Here is a 20,536-nt window from a genome sequence, read left to right on the forward strand (position 1 = left end):
TGGGTTCACACAGAATGCATGTAACAGTGTGAACAATACTATGATGTTGCCCAACCATTTTTTAACACTGGACCCATCCAAAATTTTAAATATCAGTAAGGCTGCTGCTGTTGTCCAGTAACGTTAACGCTAATATTCTTACACTAAAACTGTATGGATGTACCCTTTTTAAAGAATAATAATTACAGCATCATTTTTGAGAAGCTTTGAGGTATTCTTGTAATAATTGTATGGTGAAGTATTGAATAGCTGTAAAAGATTTTCTTTAATTATTTGCTAGGCAATGCTTACAGTAACAAGCTATGTGAAGAGCACAAGATATCACTGCTATCAAAACATTCAAGTATCAATAACTAGAGATTAAAGCTAGCTAAAATGTCATACTACGTTTTTGACAGCTCACTGTGCATTAAACAGAAAAAAACAACTTTAACTTATAATAAACACACCAGCTGCAAAGAGTTTAAAGTCTGTGACCCATATTCAATCAAAATTTATATTTAATTTACAATTTACAAATAAACACTTAGAAAAAAATTGCAAACGCATTGTGACAATACACAAGAATTTAATTGTGAGTTAAAGTTATGGGCAAATGGCATTTGAATACAGGCCTTTGTCTATGGCTTACACCCCACAAGTTCCATTTACTGCTTCAAGGGTACAATGTCCCAAAGTTGAATGCGAGTGTTCATCTGAATAAATTCTATCTTGAATGCAATTTTAATACAACGTGTAATCTTACCTAACATGACAGCCGCTGAACCCAAAGAGAAGGTGTGTACATTGCTTGGCCGCTGCTCTAAAGCTCATGACACATCGCCAGCGCATGAGTCGCGTTTCGAGAAGGAAAGCATGATTACATTTTCTATTTCAAGCGAGGTCAAGATACATAAAGGTATTGTCTGTCTAGGCGTAACATTCTAGTTTTCCATATGCCGCCCTTGTGGTCTTGGAGCAGACGTAATTACAGCATTAATCTGAGATCGGTGAATTGTGAGCGCAGGGGCTCTGAACGGAACAAATCCATTGATTTCGCATTGCCAAACCCACTTTGAGGATCGCATCGTGTTTACAATAATTCCACATCATATGAACAATCCATTTCGAACCGAATTAAGTCCCCCCTTGGGGCAAAACTAATTGACCAACATATGCCAGAAAGCTATTACAGACCTATGCTCCAGTATGAAAACAGGCCGGAAAGGAGCGGAGGGGAGAGTCGAAAGGGTGACGTCAGGCCAGGGGTGAAGTTTTTGGCGGTTCGCGCCTTGTCCATTTGTTCTGCAGGTCTCTGTGGCTGGAGGTTCGGCCTTGCTTGAGGGACTTCTGGACCACCATGGACCGGACACTGGTCCTGGTTCCCTGTTCTGCAGAGTAGCAAATGAACAGAGGTCCCAGTGTGAGGCAGGATGTATGATTCTCCAGTTTCCATTTCTTCTTGAAATGCACTGCACACGCTTTTCTCTGGTGAATCCACAGCACTCTGTTACTGTTAGATATTGAGTTAGTGGTGTTTCGTGGCATGGTCATGTACAGATGTCAAAGATATATAATGAGTATATTTAATTATTTAAAATGTATTTTTAGATTGCATTCACAACATTTATTGCTAATTCTTTTGGCCACCAAACTCTTGACAAGGTGTTACTTCTGCTTGGATACAATTGTTGTATGGGTCCACAACATATCCTCTTTGAAACAGAAGCACCTCTGGTATTTTACATTTAGTCAGAATAGTACTGTATTACTTCACAATTACACTGTGGGCTTTATTTTGAAAATATAATTGGAGTTGGCAAATACCTTCTACAAGATTGTTAAGACCATTAAAATATTTCCTTGACGTGTATTTGCTGCACTCAAGATGAATCGACACCCCCAAATGAACAACACAACCCCCAATACACCCACACCCACAAGAAAGACAAGCACAAAAATAGAAATCTCAGTGCAACTGTCTGTTTCCCCATCTCTGCCACTCCAAAACACCAATGTTGTATTTTCAGCTTCTATCCTAATGGCCCATTGTGGTTAGATTACCACGTGGCCTATGTTATATTATAGATTTATCCATATAATCTGTTATACAAACAAAACTTCTGCACACTTTCCACTCTGTGCTCCAACATTTTACTTTTCATCTGTTTTATGACATGCCAAACTACATACAGCCACTTCATATACATGTGAATAACAACAGATTTCAATGTAAAACAATTGCAAGACAGAATGTAATTAGTTTTTATTGTATCTCTTTAGTATGAAAACCCAACAATTTTTTTCGCAAATCAAAACTTAAATTAAATTAAAATACTAAATAATGCCCTTGAATTACAAATACCATCCACTTATGTGCATCCTCAAATTAGTAATAAATACCCAGAAATTAGTCACTCAAACCCTTGTATTGATAGCATGTACCCTCAAATTGCTTTAATAAGTAATTTTTCCAAAAATTGTTAGTAATTTCTTCACATTGCAAATCAATGTGCAGATTTATTAAACAGAGGGTATGGATTACAAATGTTTGTAGATGAATTATTAATTTGAGGGAACTGTTTATTAATGCAAGTCTTTAGGTTTGCAACAAAATACATTCAGGGGTGGCCTGTAAGGAGGTTTATATAATTGTCTGATCTGTTGGATGTTTTCACATTACTGTTCCTGGTGTGAATTGTTGTAGCCTAAGTGGTTTATTTATTTTATGATCTGAGGAGCTCAGAGGAGTATAAAGGGAGCGTGTGTCTCATCCACTCACAAAAACCTTCTTTTTATTTGTCGTTGTTTTGATATATTTGCTTTTTGCTGTCCAACATTGAAATGTATGGTATCTCAGTGGACACAGTATATTGATATCCTTAGAAATACAAAATGTTTTACAGTATACATGCATGTTTCTGTTTATATGTTAAATACTTAAGGTCTTGTTGAATAGATGTATACATTGCCTCTCTTATTGTTATTATTATGCCTCTCATTGTATTTTCCTTCTCTGTCTCTCTCTCCCCTCATGTTTGTGTTTTGCCTATGCAAGCTCAGGCTGACCACTTATTATTAGGGTAGCACAGGAAGTGAAACCGTAACAAAAAGTTCAGTTGTAATTGGTTACGGTCACGCTAACCAAACAGGAAGGAATCTGCAACTGATTAGAAGTCTTCCTCCTGCATTAATAGTTCCAAAATTAATTATGTTTAGGGTCTATTCCCACTATTGGTTTTCCTGTTTTGAAGCTGTTTTATAGAGCACAAATCCCCAGACAACAAAGCCCAGTTTCAATTACAGAGGAGTCATACGGGGCTGTGCTGCACAGACACACATCCATCTCTCCCTGCACAGAAATATCCCCGACATCCAGACTTCTTAATAATCCCACTGTGACTCACTCCAGTGTCACCCGATTTTCATCTTGGATTGGCTTGCCAGAAAACTTTATAAGCGTTAACAGAGAAGTTCCTGCTCTAATGTATTGTGTCTGTCTAAGGTGCTTGTAATTCACGTACAAAAAAAAAATCTTCCTGTGAGGAATCTGATTCATCACCGCATCATCAAGCTTGCAGAAGCCTGTCTGTCTGGAATATAGCAGGGTTTCTTGTGCTGTTCGTATGCTGGTGTAAGAAAATGCAACAGAGTAAAAGATGCATAACACTGTCCGTCCTTATTATTCCAAGTCAAACAGTGTAGCTTGATAAATCCACACTCAGATTTAATTGAACTGCAATGTGATTTGTTCTTAAATGTGAGTAGCAGGTATGTACAACTTACTTTTTTAGGTTCTCTTGCAATGTCATGCTGAGTTCAGCAGTCACCAATGTGATCTGTGTAAAAAAGAGTAAAACTTTCTAAATTGGTTACTCTAAATAGGGAAAAAGTGGGCTGTCTGTTGTATTTTTCCGTCACAAGTTATTTGAATTGTCTTGAAAAACAAGTTAAGGACAAATAATGACAGAGGCTCCTCTAATTTTAAAACCACCTAGGATTCATACATTTAGTAATGTGAAATATGAACTTTACACTATTATAAGAAATATTTATAAATATGAAGAATTCATTGCATTTTAATGTTTGTAATTTGTCTATGGCTACTGACATTATGGCTGCTTTCTCAATCCTGGAACACATCTGGTTGAAATGGAAATGGGAACTAGATGTTTGAGTTTGTGTGTGAGAATTCCCAGGTTCCCATATTGAAGCTGCAGTGGAAACTGCTTCTCCGAGTCCTTCAGTTTTTATGGTATTGGTTACGGGATTACGCAGCGCCTTTACGCCTTACAATGAGTTGCCTTTTTCAATGAACAAAAGACTCAGCATACTGGATGCATTCTCCACAGTCTAAAGGTTAATCAAGAACAAATTCTGCAAATATTCTCAAAATGTGGAGCTTTGCAAAACACAAACAAAATACCCCACAATGAAACAAGCATATTATGCGCATTTGCTGCCTTTAAAGTATTCTTAAGATGTAAGCATCCATCTCATTGAGTTGTAACATAGTACTTTATAAAAAATTAAGTATAATTATACTTAATCTTATGGAATGACCCAACCTAATTTTGTTCAGATAGCACTTGATTAGCTCTAATTTTTTATCCATTGTACTTTAAAGCGCAGCTTAATTGCATCATACTGAATGTCCACCAAACAGTTGTGAGCACATAAATTCATGTACTGTACCATGTCTTTTCATTCCTATTTCAACAGAGAGAGAGTCCTGAGCTTTTTTGCTTTTATGGTCACATACCAAAGCTATTTTCTACTGAGAATGTGAAAACATGTGAAAACATATTTTAAAGTCATGTTTTAAAATATCATTTTTGCATTATGGAACAATGAACTAACTCATTGCTTAGTTTAATCAAACTTTTTATTAAGTTTGATTAAGATTTGATTACTGCCACTAAGAGAGTGCAAAAAGAATAGTTTCAAGTGCATATATTTAGGTACAAAATCTATTTTATTCAGCCAAAGATGGAAACTTCTATAAAATCAATATAACAATGAGCAGGCATTTGAATATATTAGACTGACTTCAACAGTACCATAGAATTCAGAGGGGGGGGGGGGGGGGAAGAATGAAAAATTGAAATAAAATAAACTATCCTTTTAATTAAATTTTTTTTATTTATATTAAACAAACACATAACTGAAACATTGTTTTCCAAAGGTCAGATTAAATGGGGGAATGATTCAAAAAGATTTAAATTAAACAGAATTGCTGTACAGCTCAGCATTTTAATGTTGGAATGAAGGAATTATGGTAAACCTCATAAAAGGGCAGACTCAGTTCATTATACTTTCCTACTGTGACATTGAGCATCCAGACCAGAAAAGTGCAGGGAGACAGACAGATAGACCGCAGAAAGCTTTTATATGATAGAGCCTATTATCAACCACAGTGATTTCCAACCGATTGGAAGTTGCTAGTGGGATGCTATGTTATACAAAGCATTGTTCAAAGGTGTTTAACATACATCTATCTCACATAATCATTGCATTCATTACACTCATTCATATTCTAAAAGTAGATTACAGTTTTTCAATTTCCTTGTTCATGCGTAAGTACACTTTCTAATAGAAAACTAACACCCCGCTTATTACTTATCAGCCATTACTCAGTTTTAACTGACCTCGCAAAGCTCTGGTTACTCAAAGATTAAAGCTTCCTGTTCACAGTGAAAACACATTCAGTCATCAGTCTACACAGTCATGCATAATATTCTCATGATGCAGTCTTATTAAACCTTTAAGCAATTTAAGCACACTTACACTTTACGCACTCACCTAACACCATTTCCAGTTTCTGTCATGATGAATTGAAATGGCCTGAATTAACAGTGCAGTCTGAGACGAAATCAAAGTAATGAGATCATCATGCAGAACGTTCACAAGGCAAAGGAGTGAGTAAAAGCAACCTATGTTGTTCTGATCTTAGAGTTTTTCTTGCATTCATCATGTCAAAAATATATCTTTTAAAGTATTTATTTTATGCAATATATAATGTCGTATGTATTGAATTCTAAACAAATATATTTTAAAGGGTCTGCTAAAAATGTATGGAGAGAGAATGCATCACATAACAGCATACAATGTTAGTGAGTGAATTATAATGTTATTTATGCAAAGGATTTCAGGAAATGTAAATATCTCTAAAGCTAGGTTTAAAACTGCTCTCTATAAATTCATATTAATTTTAAATTAAACATATATTTGTTATTTATAAGGTATTCATTAATGTAACTAAAATGTAAAATAGTTAAGCTACATAATGCAATTTCAATTTAATCTGTAAATATGAAGGAGGTGTGTCTGTTTAAATTTAGCTTCTTCTCAGAATTGTGAGACATCTTATAAAAATGAAAGCTTTTCCCCCCAGGCCTATCTTTTAAGCCTAATGAGGACAGAACCTATTAAACTAGTCATAGGTCTACACTAAAGTGCTCCATCAATACCTATTTATACCCTTTTTCCATAAGATTTCGGAAAATCTCTCTCTCAGTTCACAGAACTTAAATCGGTGTATAGGGATGTGATGTTTCACTTTATTTTTGTTGAGGGGAAGCAGTTTATTTACTTTATATCATAGTATCACATTTCAAACAATTCGTTTTTTATACAAAAGCCAATACTAATACTACTCTCTCTCTCTCTCTCTCTCTCTCTCTCTCACACACACACACACACATGCGTGTGCATGTGATGTGCCCAAGTGCAAGGTTCATTAAACAAATTGGTTAAACATGTTATTAAACAAATTATTTTGGCATGGTAATGTATCTGATTCACAGTGATTCTTCTCTAGCGTCCATTTGGGAAATAATCACATATATTACAGAAGTACTGTCTGCCTGTCTAGTTGCTTCTGTTTTAAACACATTATCGTATGGCAGTTCAATGCAGTCTGAGTGACTTTTTTTTTTTTTTGAAATTCAAAAACCCCTACTGTTCAAAGCTAAGCACAGTTGTGAACTGTTTGAACTGCATTGTTCACTCTTAGTGTAGAGAGTATTACTGTTGTCCTATCAGTAATATAGTCTTACAGTATGTTTTGTAGTGGTGCACAACAAGCAATTCACCTCAGTGTCTCATCTCAATTTACATGAAATGTGATGTAAAACGATGACCACAAAGTCAACTTCAAAGAGGTCCTTCTCTAAACTAATTGCTTTCAAAGCTGAGCTACACCTAGAATTGTTTGGAAAAAATGACAAAAGCTTTGTATAGTGTATTAGTATTAGCATAATTATGACTTTAGAGATATCACACAATACTTGTATATTGTTACTTAAAGCAACATTTCAAAAAATTCATACATAAAAAAACTCTGATCAAACCAGCAGCTGTTCAGAAAGATTTCCTGGATTACTTTTTTCTAATATCAAATGCAAAATAGGCACAGGTTTGAGGTCTTTTAAACAAAGTTTTTTAAAATGGAGGCTTTTGCTTGCATACGCAGGTTAGTGTGTTTTCTTGGCAGAATGCATTCTTGTATATTTCTACAGAAATATATGTAAAATCAAATTGAGATCAAACACAGCACAGTGCCCCCACCAGTCTCCAGGACATTTGTGAAGATGTTCAGTGTTCGTGGATATATCATCCTCCTACCACACAACAAGACATGACCATGTACCTCCAGGTCAGAAGAAAGAGCTCAGAGCAGTATTATATTTTTTCTTACATGGAACCAAACCTGCAAATCCAAACTGCGCCTTATCCTGTGTAATAGCAGCAGAGATTCTAAAGAGTAACAAGGCTGCAGACCTAAACCTGTTCTGTTTGTGTAACATGCTGTGCTTCACTCATATAATATGCATTAATATGCGCATGTTGTGGGAAAAGTAATGTTGTCAGTGGTATTTTACACTAAGCAGTCATATATGGAATAAATTAAACAGGTGTTCAATTTTTAGTCATGGTGGAAATATAATTACAATACTTCATATTCCCACAAAACACTCTGGCAAGAATATAGTCCCAGGAGCAAAGAGTTTGGCAAGTAAAGACCAGTTCAAAGGGAACTTTTTCAATCTCCCGAGTAATTTTTGCAAAGCCCTGTTATCAACTTACTGTCCTGGCATCAGTTCAATAGGCACTTTTACTGGACCACGCTGTCTTGAAAACAAAACGCTCAAAAGGTCTGTTGGGAAAATAATGATTATGTATAAGAAATGTTAAGTACTTTTCAGTGGAAATTAGCTTTAATGGTTTTATAGCTGCAGTATTGGAAAGTAAAATATGACACAAAAAGGTTTGCTATGTCCCGAGGCAATTTGGGGAGGGGGTGAAATACACATTTGACATTATCCAGAACTTTATTGAATATACAATATACTGATGTGACTCTCAATCAAAGCTAAAATGAGTTTGCAGTGAGATCCTTTGCATAAGTAAGCAGACAGTGCAGCACTTGTTCTACTAGGAGTTGTGATTCATTTAATCTGTGTTGTTTCTGTTTTGACATGATCCTGATGGCTAACATTTTAACTTGGCAGTTGTCAATAACTGTTCTGTTTTGATCTTCAGCTTCCAAAAAACCAAGCTCAGAATATTTCCACATAATTGATATTTTCTAACCACAAGTACCACCTCCTCCAGACAGCATTATGGTAGCCTATAGCATGTTCATAAAAAAAGAGTTGACTATTTAAAATGGCAAATGGGCAGTTAAGGAACGAATGTGTTCGATGAATCTGTCCAGCATGGTCACTGATTTCAGATTGACAGAATAACAATAACTGATCTTTCTCTGTTCTTTACTTCTCTTGCAGTCTATTTGTACTGATTTAAATTAATAATGTCAGTTTAAAGTAAAACACTTGTCTTTTGTCTGGTCATAGAAGCATTTTTTTTCCAGGTTTGGGACAGACATTGCTTGCACGAGAGCAAAGAATATTAAGTTTTCAGTGAAAGTTACCGTAATACTAATAATAGTATTAATTAACAAAATCCAAGGGAGTTTTCAGAATAACCCACATGAAATAGTTGAAAAAGTAGCATGCTCCTAGTTGTACTAGTAGCTTGTGTACTACAAAATGGCAGTGAAATCAGTAAAACAGCAATATTAGTACTATCAGAGGAAGTAGTGTTGTTGTTGTATAGTAACACTAATGAGTGAGGATTAACATTATTATTAAATTTATACAATTTATTACATGTTGTATTGAAGGTAAGTCGACAACACTCTCATCTCTGAGTGCCTCTGTGTGAACAAGAAGGAGGGGCTCTCAGTGAATTCCACCCATGCTGCGGAAAGTGTTTAAAATACTCTCTGTAAGAAATGCAAAATTTATGAATCCCCACATCTCAGCTTGATTTATGTGAAATAATAATACACTATTTAATGCTTAAACATGGCTAGGAGCAATCTTTGGCTATCAAGATGTACAACGAAGTAATGGCTTGGGAAGACAAATCACCTCCTGGACTTGTGATGCTTGTTTAAAGGTGCTGGGCAGATATATTAAACTATATGTAATTGTACACTAACTCTGCGCTGTAGGCCTGAGAGGTGGCGGAGGAGGCGACGGCGGCGGACTGCGATGCAGATGGAGAGGTGTAATCAGTTTGGCCAGAGCGTGAGGAAGAGGGAGCACGGGCGCTTTCCTGATCCTTTCGCATTGCTCTTCCGCGGCGATCCATTTCGCGGGAGCAACGCGAGGACGTGCGCTCGGGCCAAGAGACCGCGAGGGATAAATCCTAAAGCGCGCTCGCCCCAGTCACAAGCGACCTATTATTCTTCATTTTAGTTTCTTTTGGAGCTCTTGGTTTCTTCTTCTTCTTCTTAATAATCATAACTCATCATTTCACTCATCACCTGATTCTACATTCTAATGCTTTCTTTCAGCCATGTATTACATTGTGCCACTTCCTAAATGTTCTGTTTTTCAGGTTGTCACCCCAACTGCTGTTGATACAGAGAGTATGTTTTTCTCCATACACACAGGCAGCTACACCCTCTGTGGAGATTTACTGACAGGACAATGGGTTTTGAAATTATTTTCCATTAGACTCACTTCACAAGATGCATAGAATGTATTTTTACTATGAATAAAGCAACAGCAACAGTGAATCCTGATATTTGTGTGTGCGTGCATGTGTACATGTGTGCATGTGTGGTGGAAAATCCTGGTTCATAAAGTACAAACCCTCCACAGTATTTTGGTCCAATCACCTGTATTTGTTAATTATAATAAATCTTCAGCCAGAAGGAAGAATTAGCTGGCTGAGTTCACGGATGGAGAAAAAAACACAAATGGCAGTATTTTTATTTTCTGACTTCTGGACTTTCCACTTCTGTCCATATTCTGGATGACATAAGAGTCAGGGTCATTTTGGTAACGCATTCTGGGTTAGAGAAAAAACTGAAGGATCTGGGATAGGTGATCTTGTACATTGGGTCTAACACAATATTTAAAGTTTAAAAAATAAATCAGATGCAGCAGATGATAATAATCTCAAAGGACCCCTGTCACTATACATTCATTGGGTAAATGCAAGGACTTCTGTCTCCTCAAGTGAGGTAACCATTTTCCAGTGTAATACAACATACAGTAGATAAATCCACTGTAACAGCCTTGCTATGTAACCTATGGGTTATAGTGCATTCGACACAACTTACAGCCAATTCCCTTAGAGCTGAAGGAAAATAATTAAGAGAAAAGCAAAAGGAACCACCATTCCAGTGACAAGTTTCAAGTCTGCACCTTGGGAGAAAGCTTCAAGCCTGACAGTAAGATCAGGTTCGTGTTCTGCCCAGGCAAAACCTCGTGTTCCCATTCAAATGAAAATTTATGTCTTCCATGACTTTTCAATGATGTTTTAAGGATAAATGTAAGCTTTTCAAAGATTTTTTTCTTTATTGCTTGCAATAGTCAAATTCCCATGAAATTGGGCTACTTTGAAGATGGAATTGAGGAGAGGCCACTTTTTTGAGACATTTCTCAGAAAATAGAAACTGTTATAGATGTTCTTCAGTAGAGGTTCAGCAGTGATTACCAGACACGGACAACCTTTTTGACAGTGGGCTTAGAAGCATCTATCAAGCTAACCAATATGAGCCTGAAGCCTATTCTAACTTAATTTGAAAGACAAACTGAAAAATAAACTTTTTGGATCTATTTTTTTTTTTAATTTGGGCATTATTCAATTTCTCATTATCATTTGAACATTTTCTATTACCTTCTATGTTTAAATGCTATATTTAAGGACTTATATCTAAGGACCTTATACGAGCGGTCAGTGAATACAGCTCATTTCCATGTGGCATGCAAGCTTAAAATAATGCACTGCAAAATAACAGCTTTTTCTCTCTTGCATAATGTCTCCACTGCCGCTAATTTATCATACTATCAGACTTTAAAATGGATTTCTTACCAGGATGCTGAATTTACACAGAGAAAAGGGTATACATGAGGAAAAGAACACCTAGACAGCAAAGCATTCAAAATTAGGAACTGAGAGTTTTATGTGGCTTCAATTTGTAGTGCTATGTTTAATACCATCATATTAAGAAGCAGCACAAACAGGTCTTTATAATGCACTGTTTTCTTAGTTGGAAATATAATTACATGAACTGTATGAGAGATCAGTTTTGAAATACTGAATGAATGATGAAGATATTCCTTTGTAAGTTATCTTGATAACAAAATTAATGTGGAAGGATAACATGTAAATAAAATACTATATTTTTTCAACATTTAAGATTTTGCATTTTCTGTAAAACATGCACCCACACACACAGACATGCATGCACGCGCACACACACACACACACACGCATGCACACACACACCACACATACATGCATAAACACACACAAACACATACAGTGCATTTTCATACTGATACCCACATTGGGGTATCTGTAGTACAGTATGTACAACTCCTCAACAGCTTGAATACACTTTATATGACTCCCTGAGGTTGATCACCCATGACCCACCACTATCTCACCTGCTGGTCCTCTGGCAGATTTGGGAATGATTCTGGAGTCCGAACCAAGACTTCCCCGTTTTCTCAAATTATTTTTTAACCTATAGGACTGAGGCCTGCTGAAAAGCCATTTTCATAACATAAATGTGAGTGCGTTCTTTGTACATTTCTACTTAACTTTTCTTTTTTACTTGCCTGAAGACATTTTGATCGTATTCTTTCCAAAAACCAAATTAATATTTTGCCAGGAATGTTAAGTTGTAAATGGGGGATAAATATAAAGTACGCATACAGTTTATATTGTCTGAGCTGACATGTTGCGTTTGTCATTGGTGTTGAAAAGTATTAATTACCACCAAAAAATATCTCCCTCCAACAGACCTGGTATTGTTAAATTATAATTTATGTTTCAGCAATTATCTTTTATTTAATTAAAAGTCTTATTGAAGTGATTTAAACTTAATTGCAAAGGGCTGCCACTGCCAACAATTATCTCTGTTTGTCACATATCCTAATATTTATTCACCTATGTTTTACAGCCAGAACTCAATAAAGCAAACAAACAGCATAATTATTATAAAATGAAGTCTATAGGCAAATTACACAAGAATCGCAGGCCTGAATTTTATTTTTATGATTGTGTGTATGTGTGTGTGTGTGTGTGTGAGCGCTTGTTTGTGCATGTGTGTGTGTGTGTGTGTGTGTGTGTGTGTGCGCGCATTTGTGCATGTGTCTGTGTGCGTGCGTGCCTGAGCATGCAAGTGCAGGTGTGTGAATTTCTGCTTGGGAGGTTTCCCAGTGTCTGTCGTATTCATTCTTCCAATATGCCAACACCGGTCTAAATGCTAAATCTAGTACAATCACATGCAGTTACATTAATGGAATGCCACAGGTGTTAAATTCTTCTGCCATGCAATACAACATTATATGCATGATTTGTGAAGCCGGCAAGGTCTGTAATTTCATTTTCAACCTTTATTTCCCTTTCTGACCGTGTTATCCATTTCACAGTTTTATGAGGGAAAAGGCACACAGAAAGTTGAAGGCTTTTATTAACGCAGTTTGCCCCCCATTAAGCACGTTTCGCTGTGCCAGCTCTGAGCGCGTTCCCACACCAGTCTTTTTGAAATTGTTCAATAAAATAACATTAAAAAGCACTGACATCAGACACGGGAGCTTTCCTGTTACCTGGAATGCATTGATATCCTTGGGGCAAACTAAATAAACTTTCTTTGCCACTTAGTCATGTCCCGAAATGTGCCAGCATGAGTGATAATCTTCAGAACACCAGGCCGTACATCACGGGAAGTGTTGCAGGGGGCAGTTATCAAGGACCAACAGGATGGGCGTCAGTAGGAGTGGAGGTGATTTCACAGGACGGTTATTAAGGTGTCACTTTGCAGATACCCTTTTGCAGCAGTTCAGTATTAGGATGTTGATGGATTTTGTTGGCTTCACAAGACTGACATTGTAATTAATTTATGCAGTCAGTTGTTTGGGGTAATCCTTGCATAATTATATGAACTGCTCATTCCTCTGATTTTAAGGAATTTCTTGTTCAAGAAATAACAGCAAAAAACTTTGTAGTTGGAGAATGGTGTATGATATGGGAACAACTGTGAACAGACATAAAGAAAGATAATGTTTGAGCTCCCTGCTCAGTGGATATATCCAAAGAATATATCTAATTTAATTGCAGCAATAACTATAAATTAAATGAAAGGCACAAAGAAAGAAAAACTCTCTAACTCATTGAGTCAGACATCACTTGAAAGAAGACATTATGTTGCTGTCAGTTGCCTTTAGTCTTAATTACTATCCCACAATACTGTCTCAAAATACAAAGATTATTAATTTGAAAAATTTAAATTATTTATTTGCATTAAAAAAATATTTTTTTAAAGCACAAATTCTACTATTAATGCTCTGTATATTTTACATTTACTTTAATAAGTAATTCATTTACTCACATGTAAACATATTTTTAAAAAGCTGATTTATTTGTTGAAGTCAGCAGGCTAGAATAGAACTCCATTTCATCACATGTTGTGTAATTAATGATTTGTATATTCTGAGATCTTCATTGGACTTACAAAGTGATATGCTTCCCCCTCCTGGCAGTACCTAAGAAAACAGAACTTCCTTCTACTTTTCAGTTTGCTCGAGAGTCATGTCTTATTCTTTTTATTTTTGGAGGGGTAATCTATTTAAAATTGACATTAAAATCTGGCTGATTCATATCTGGTTTTGTGTGTTATAAAAGCAAAGTATTCTGAAGTGAACATTTCCAACCTGTAGCTGTGAAGTAGCCCATGGTGGTCTGGTAGAAGTTACTATTTTGACAATTAGTTCTTTCAATTCTGATTTACAAATCCCCTTAAAACTCTGTGGGACATTACCTTGTCCCTAGTAGAAAGTATTCAGATATGCACTGTGCACTCTATGTATATATTCACCCATAAGTATGAGGTTGCATTATTTATACACGTGATTTCCAGATGTGTCGCTCTGTATTTCATATGAATTGCAGCAATGCCGGTGATGTAAAAAGGTATTATGTTTCAAACTTTTAAGAAACAATTGGATTTTTTCCCTTTTTTCATTTGTGGACCAAAAAATAAATACTCTGTGGTTTACCTGCCGTACAGCCTGAAGTATCAGTCCTCACAAAAATGAGAAAAGGACACAAAATGTTTGTTGGATTCTGCCCATTTTTGTTTCAAATGTAAGCAGCTTCAATAAGACCGGGCCTTCTTAACAAGTGCGGGGGCCGCTAACTGCAAAAACAAACTGTGAGACGAGCAGGCCGGGCGGATCAAAGCAAATAACATAAGAGAGGATATGAATGCTTTGAGAAGTAATATAACTGAGATACCATCTGTTTTCTATGTCATGCAGAAGGCTTCAGACAAGCCCAGAAAGAGAGACAGCAAAAAGGCACTTTAGCCCCAGATAAAAGTGAACAAACAGGTTATCAAGGAGCCCACCATTTAATATTGGATGGGAACAATGATTAAGGCATTTATTTTCAAAGGGTGCATATCTTATTGTGAAAAGATATGAGCTGACACACAAGTTTGGGGATTATTTTATAGGAAGGCCCTCTTTGTAATTTTCTGTCTGGATGTTACACTTTCATTTGAGCATGTGAGGCTGTAAAGCCTGATTTAGGAAAATAGAGTAAACTCAATTAGGGCAAAACCACCGCAGTGAATTTAAATGTCCATCAATAGGAAGCAAACCATAACAATCCAATTATATTCCATTTATTTGCAGTACATTACATAAAGTCTGTCCTCAATAGTCTAGTAATGCTTTTATCCACTGAACTGTGGATATGTTTTTGCTATCTTTTTCATTGTTTCCCCAAAACAAGGGGAAAAAAGTGTGGAATCACCCCATGTCACCAATAACCATGCAAGAAGCACAGCAGCTGGAGAAAGAAAACTCATTTGATGTCCTTGCATAGGATTAGTTGTATCATTTTTGTGTAACAATGGCTGAAGTTGGCTTAATTTAATCAACATCTTTTGTGCCCTTGCAAAGTCGCAATCACTCACAAGCTAACTATCTAGTTTACATTTTTAATAAGGTAACATTGGCTATTTTAAGATGCATAGTGAATACTAGCTAGACCAACAATTACATTTGGGCAGTACAAAACCAATCTCATCAGTACAGGCCTTGAACTCCGTCTTGCCTTGAGGAAAACACTTGCTGAGAAGCATATAAACACTTGTAATTTTCAGAGCTATACTTGCGCTTAGAAATTGTGATGTTGCACAGACTGCGATGTCCAAATACAAAATAAGTTAAAAATTTACAGAAATACAAAATGTACATTGTTTCATGACCCGTGTGATAAATTATTTCCAAATCATAATTATGTAGATTAGGTTGGTTAATCCATCAGAATCATTTTGATTTACTCACCAAGAATTCTAGTGATGCAAAAGTTGCTGCTACGCCTCGCCGATTAGTAAGTCTACCAAAAAAATCAGAGCTCTCTTGGTAGATAACTCGAGATCAAGCTGATACACAATGCTGTGCAGCATGTTGAATCACAATATAACAGGTCTGGAAGTCATTTCAATTCCATACACCTCTGACACATGAATTCTGTGGTTTATTTATTGCATGTCCCATAGTCTGATTCAAAGCCATTACAATACTGCCTACCTTTTTGAATAATCAATAAATAATTATTGTATTATTTAGTAGCATCTTGTGAAAAGCCAGAGATATATTACACAAATCCATCACCGGTTGATAAATGGGTATACTTGTAAAGTTAGATGGGAACGAAGGAGGTCCGTATATGCAGACTACTGTACATTATTGAATACTTTAACAAGGTTGTAAATAAGGTGTCTGTGTCTCTTTGGGACTGTCATCCTGAGTGCAATGTAAAAAAATGCTGTAAATTCAAAGAGATTAATTAACCCCTTGCTTTCAGCACTGGGGCCAGGTCCCATTCTGCTGTCCAATAAATGCATGGAGAAATCCAGTCACCGCGGCCAGCCAGGAAAGAAGTCTCATTCAAAATGAGTTATTAACAGTATTTTTTGAATAGATGGAAAAATTGTAGCCTGGCTATTTAAGTGTCATAAAGCGCAGAGAATGCAGCTGGAGGCCTCCTAGGGACAAAAGGCAATACCATTACAATCAAATCTGAGATGGAAGAGGGATTGAGCTGTCCACTCAGAATTTTTATATTGTCAAGGAGCTGGGAGGAAATAATGTGATCCTGGAGTGAATTAACCTCTTGTGTGGATGGAGGTGACAATGTCATCTGCTGGGAGACTGGGAGAACTTGGGAGGAGGGAGGGGCCTGTTGGGGGGTGGGGGCAGAGAGGAATCCTATCTTGAGCTGGACAGGAGTCATAAGTGTCACCATCAAGAAAGCTGAAGCAAAGTTCTACAAAGTTTGAGCTTTAATAGTCATTCATTCATTCACATAAATTGGCCCCTTACTCAAAACTAAGAAAAGTCATTTTTTTAAAGTCATCGAGCAAAACACAAACTCTGATCAGGAGGCGGCAATCAAACTGGCAGGTTGAAACACACTGTTACAGTGTCACAAAATGTCAGCCACAGTACGAGGTTTTTCACAGCACCCAAAAGCCAGTTATCACTCTTGAGTGTTGAAGGTAGACCCACCATTGGCACACCTTATTAATTCAGGATGAGTTGCCTTTCCAAATTGCCATGTACCTTTAAACTGACAACTTAACTTTTTAGAAGAAGGAAAGATAACACTGGTGATGCCTTTATAGCCACCAGTGAAATTAATCAAAAGTTCTTAGCATATCCACCCACAACTTCCTGTGCTTAGTGCAAACCAATTCTGTAACTTCACCAAAGAGCCTGATCTACAAGACAAATACAGTTAAATGCAAAGGTATTGGGACATTTGCATCAAATTGGTTGCAGGAAACTCTACTAGAAAAATCTATATTTCAAATCAAATGATGGCCATGAGGCAAAATTCACAATTCATCCATTTATTTCATGTCTCTTTTTTAAACAGACATTGAACTATATTACAACAATGCCATTCGATCAGTTAGGTCTCCATTTCAAGTCAGCTTAAGTATTGGGACAGAGTAGATTTAGAAAATTTTAATGACCTTTAAAGTCAATATTTCATTGCATACCCCTTACATTTAAAAAGATCCTTTGAGATGCTCTAGCGAATCACTGCCTCTTTTAGTTGCAGTGTGTTTGCTAGGGTTTTGGGCTTCAGTTTCCTTTTGAGCAAGTGAAAAGCATGTTCAAGTGAAAAGCACAGGGTTTAAATCTGGAGACTGACTGGGCCATTTAAACATTTGCAACTTGTTGTCCACCAATATTCTCTTCCATCCAATGAGTTTGGTGGCTACTGTACACTTCCGCCATCGTTCTGTAGCTGCCATCGCTGATTATAGTAAAGACTACTGCAGCCATACAGGCCCAAAACTACCATGCTATTTCCACCATGCTTCAAAGATGAAGCAGTATGCCAAGTGTCCAGGGTAGTCCCTCTTTTATCCTAACTTTCACCTTTCCATCAGTCTGGTAAAAGTTTCTATTTGTTGCATCTGTCTGTAAGACTAGTTTCCAAAACTCATCAGGCACATCTTTGCATGTTTTTTCCAAGTTCCAATCTCACCTTTCTGTTCCTAGTGCAGATGCAAAGTTTACATCAGGAAGTGTAGCCTCTGTAATTTGCCTCTGTCTTCTGTGCAGTGTCCTGTGATACTTTCACTCCAGTGTATGGAGATGATTACCAATTACTCAAGCTGGATTTTTTTCCCAGCTCTTAAAATCATCCAGTCATGGCTTTCTGATGGCTTCCATAGAAGGCCTGATTGTTGGTTATTCCTAAGTCCTCCAGTAGTTAGCTTCTTCTTTAGGATGTTCCTTAATGTTGACTTTGGAATACACAAGCATTCCACAATAGCTCTAATTGATTTTTTCTTATCTTTCATCATTACAATAGCCTTCCTGGTTGTCATACCCAGTCAGTTATCTGGCCCTCATCTGCAATTTTCTTGTCTTGCTTAGAAAGGAACTCTACAAACACCTCCAAAGGCTTGACACTACCCATGCCCTGACACTCACCGCTTTCCATTTATAAATAATTAGGCTACAATATGGCAAACCTGTGAAATCTGAAACAGCTGACAGTCATTTGTCACAATACTTATGCTCACTAAGAATATCAGGACTCAGTGAATGGTGTTGAGTTCAATGTCTGTTTTAAAAAATACATTAAATAAATGCAGACATTGTGAATGCTCATTTTTTAATTGAAATACAAATTTGATTAGTAGAGTGGAAAAACAACCAATTTGACACAATTATCCCAAACTTTACATCTAACTGTATAAGGAGTAATGACTGGTCTTGACATGACATCATTCATCAGTTCATTCATCAAACTCACCTCTGTTATTTCAAATGAGTTATCTATGAGCTTTCATTATTACAACATGTTTTGTTTAGTTTTTTCCATGACGATTGTTTTGAGCTAAGGACATACACTTTTAAATACTGCTAAATTCCCTCTGCTCATATTTTTACAGTATTCACACCCAATGTCATGGCTTTATTTTATTTGATGCACACATTTGCTTCCAACCCCAAACTATTCTATTATAATAATAAAAAGCAAGTGCAGACGAGGTAGAACAGAAAAAGTAGAATACGTTTGCTAAATCAATTATAGAGCAAACCTTAACAGTGTTACATAACAGCGTGTACTAGGGTTAACAATATTATCCATCAACTGAAGGTGAACCATTTATCCTTCAATCCACCAACTTAGACGAGACAGACTTTGTAGTTTGGGATTTCATAATCTCTGTCTGGCTATCTTAAAAATGTTTTGGGAGACTTTCTAACGGTCTGATATGACATTCCACAGGATAAGAGGGTCCTGTGGATCCCTTCTGTTTAGCGAATATGGGCTAATATTTCAGGCTAATGCAGGGGCTTTACATGCTTAAAGTTGCCCAATAAAAATCACTCTGTAGATTTTCTTTAAGCCGTTGGCCTTTACTGTTTTATTAAAAAAGACATCACATGGTTAAAACCTGTCCCATCAATCTGACTGTCTGCCTCTGGAGAGAATGCATAAGTGTCTACATTGCTATGAAAATATACATTCTTTAGGTTCTGTACAAGGAGGTGTACGATATAAATCACAGTCTAGCTTTGCAACCATCAAGATCAAATTTCCTAGCTTCCATACTTCTCCAGTATATGGAAGGACAAAACATTAACATAGTTTGCTAACTTTTATTTCAGTTTATTAAGAAAGTAGTAATATTTTCTTTTTAAAATGGAGAGCAGATGGCCCATGCTCTTTATTTTTCTTTTTCTTTTTTTGCAGTGGTGGGAAGCAGGTTGGGGGTGAAGAATTGTGTATGATTTTTTTGCCGCCAGCTGGTGTGAATTTTATGAAATAAACAGTAGAGTTGCATTTTTATGTACATTATGTGTATTCCATGAATTATTCTTCATATATTTCCTACATTTTGAAGTATAGTCTTTATTGTACACATCTACTCTTCAAATAATGCCATAATCTCTCTACTGTGTTGTGCCACAAAGTGCAAACCAGGTGGAAATTGTACTGCATTGCTTTAAATGTTTGGGGTTAAGGGGTTAGAACAACACTGTTCTCAGGGATTTTGTCACCTGTATTCAAACATCTCTGTCACTCCAGAAACAATGGTTGCTAGCACCTCATTCAGTTGGGTACTATTAGTTTTACTTGCGCAGTCACTTAAAGTTCATTGTTTTCTTTTTTCAATAAAGCATAGGCTTTCCACATACTTCGTTAAATCTATTTTGTGGCGCCTCGCCAAATAAAAAATGGAAAAAAAAATGACAAGCTTGAATAGCCTACTTTATTATGGTCTTTATAGTATTATAAAGTTTTCTGAATTCAACAGAAGGGCATACAACGTGTTATCGATATCTTTGATGGCTTTACATACCTATTGCGTTGTCAACCGTTACATCCATGCTCTGTTCTGCATCCATGCCTTCCCTGTTTAAAGGAATAAATAGGGCATTTCGAATTTTATATTTTTCAGCCAATCACAAATCACGCTTGT

General features: G+C 36.5%; 1 long non-coding RNA gene across 1 annotated transcript; it reads right to left on the bottom strand.

The window, feature by feature from the left end:
• Positions 1-462: 462 nt before the first annotated feature.
• LOC135254279 (uncharacterized) lies at positions 463-20,470 on the bottom strand. The gene is made up of 2 exons (XR_010329809.1): positions 20,417-20,470; positions 463-1,370 (listed from the first exon to the last, which is right to left on the bottom strand). It is a non-coding gene; the product is annotated as an uncharacterized LOC135254279 (long non-coding RNA).
• Positions 20,471-20,536: the final 66 nt, after the last annotated feature.

The sequence above is a fragment of the Anguilla rostrata genome, chromosome 4 (genome assembly GCF_018555375.3).
Source record: "Anguilla rostrata isolate EN2019 chromosome 4, ASM1855537v3, whole genome shotgun sequence".
Taxonomy (NCBI): Eukaryota; Metazoa; Chordata; class Actinopteri; order Anguilliformes; family Anguillidae; genus Anguilla; species Anguilla rostrata.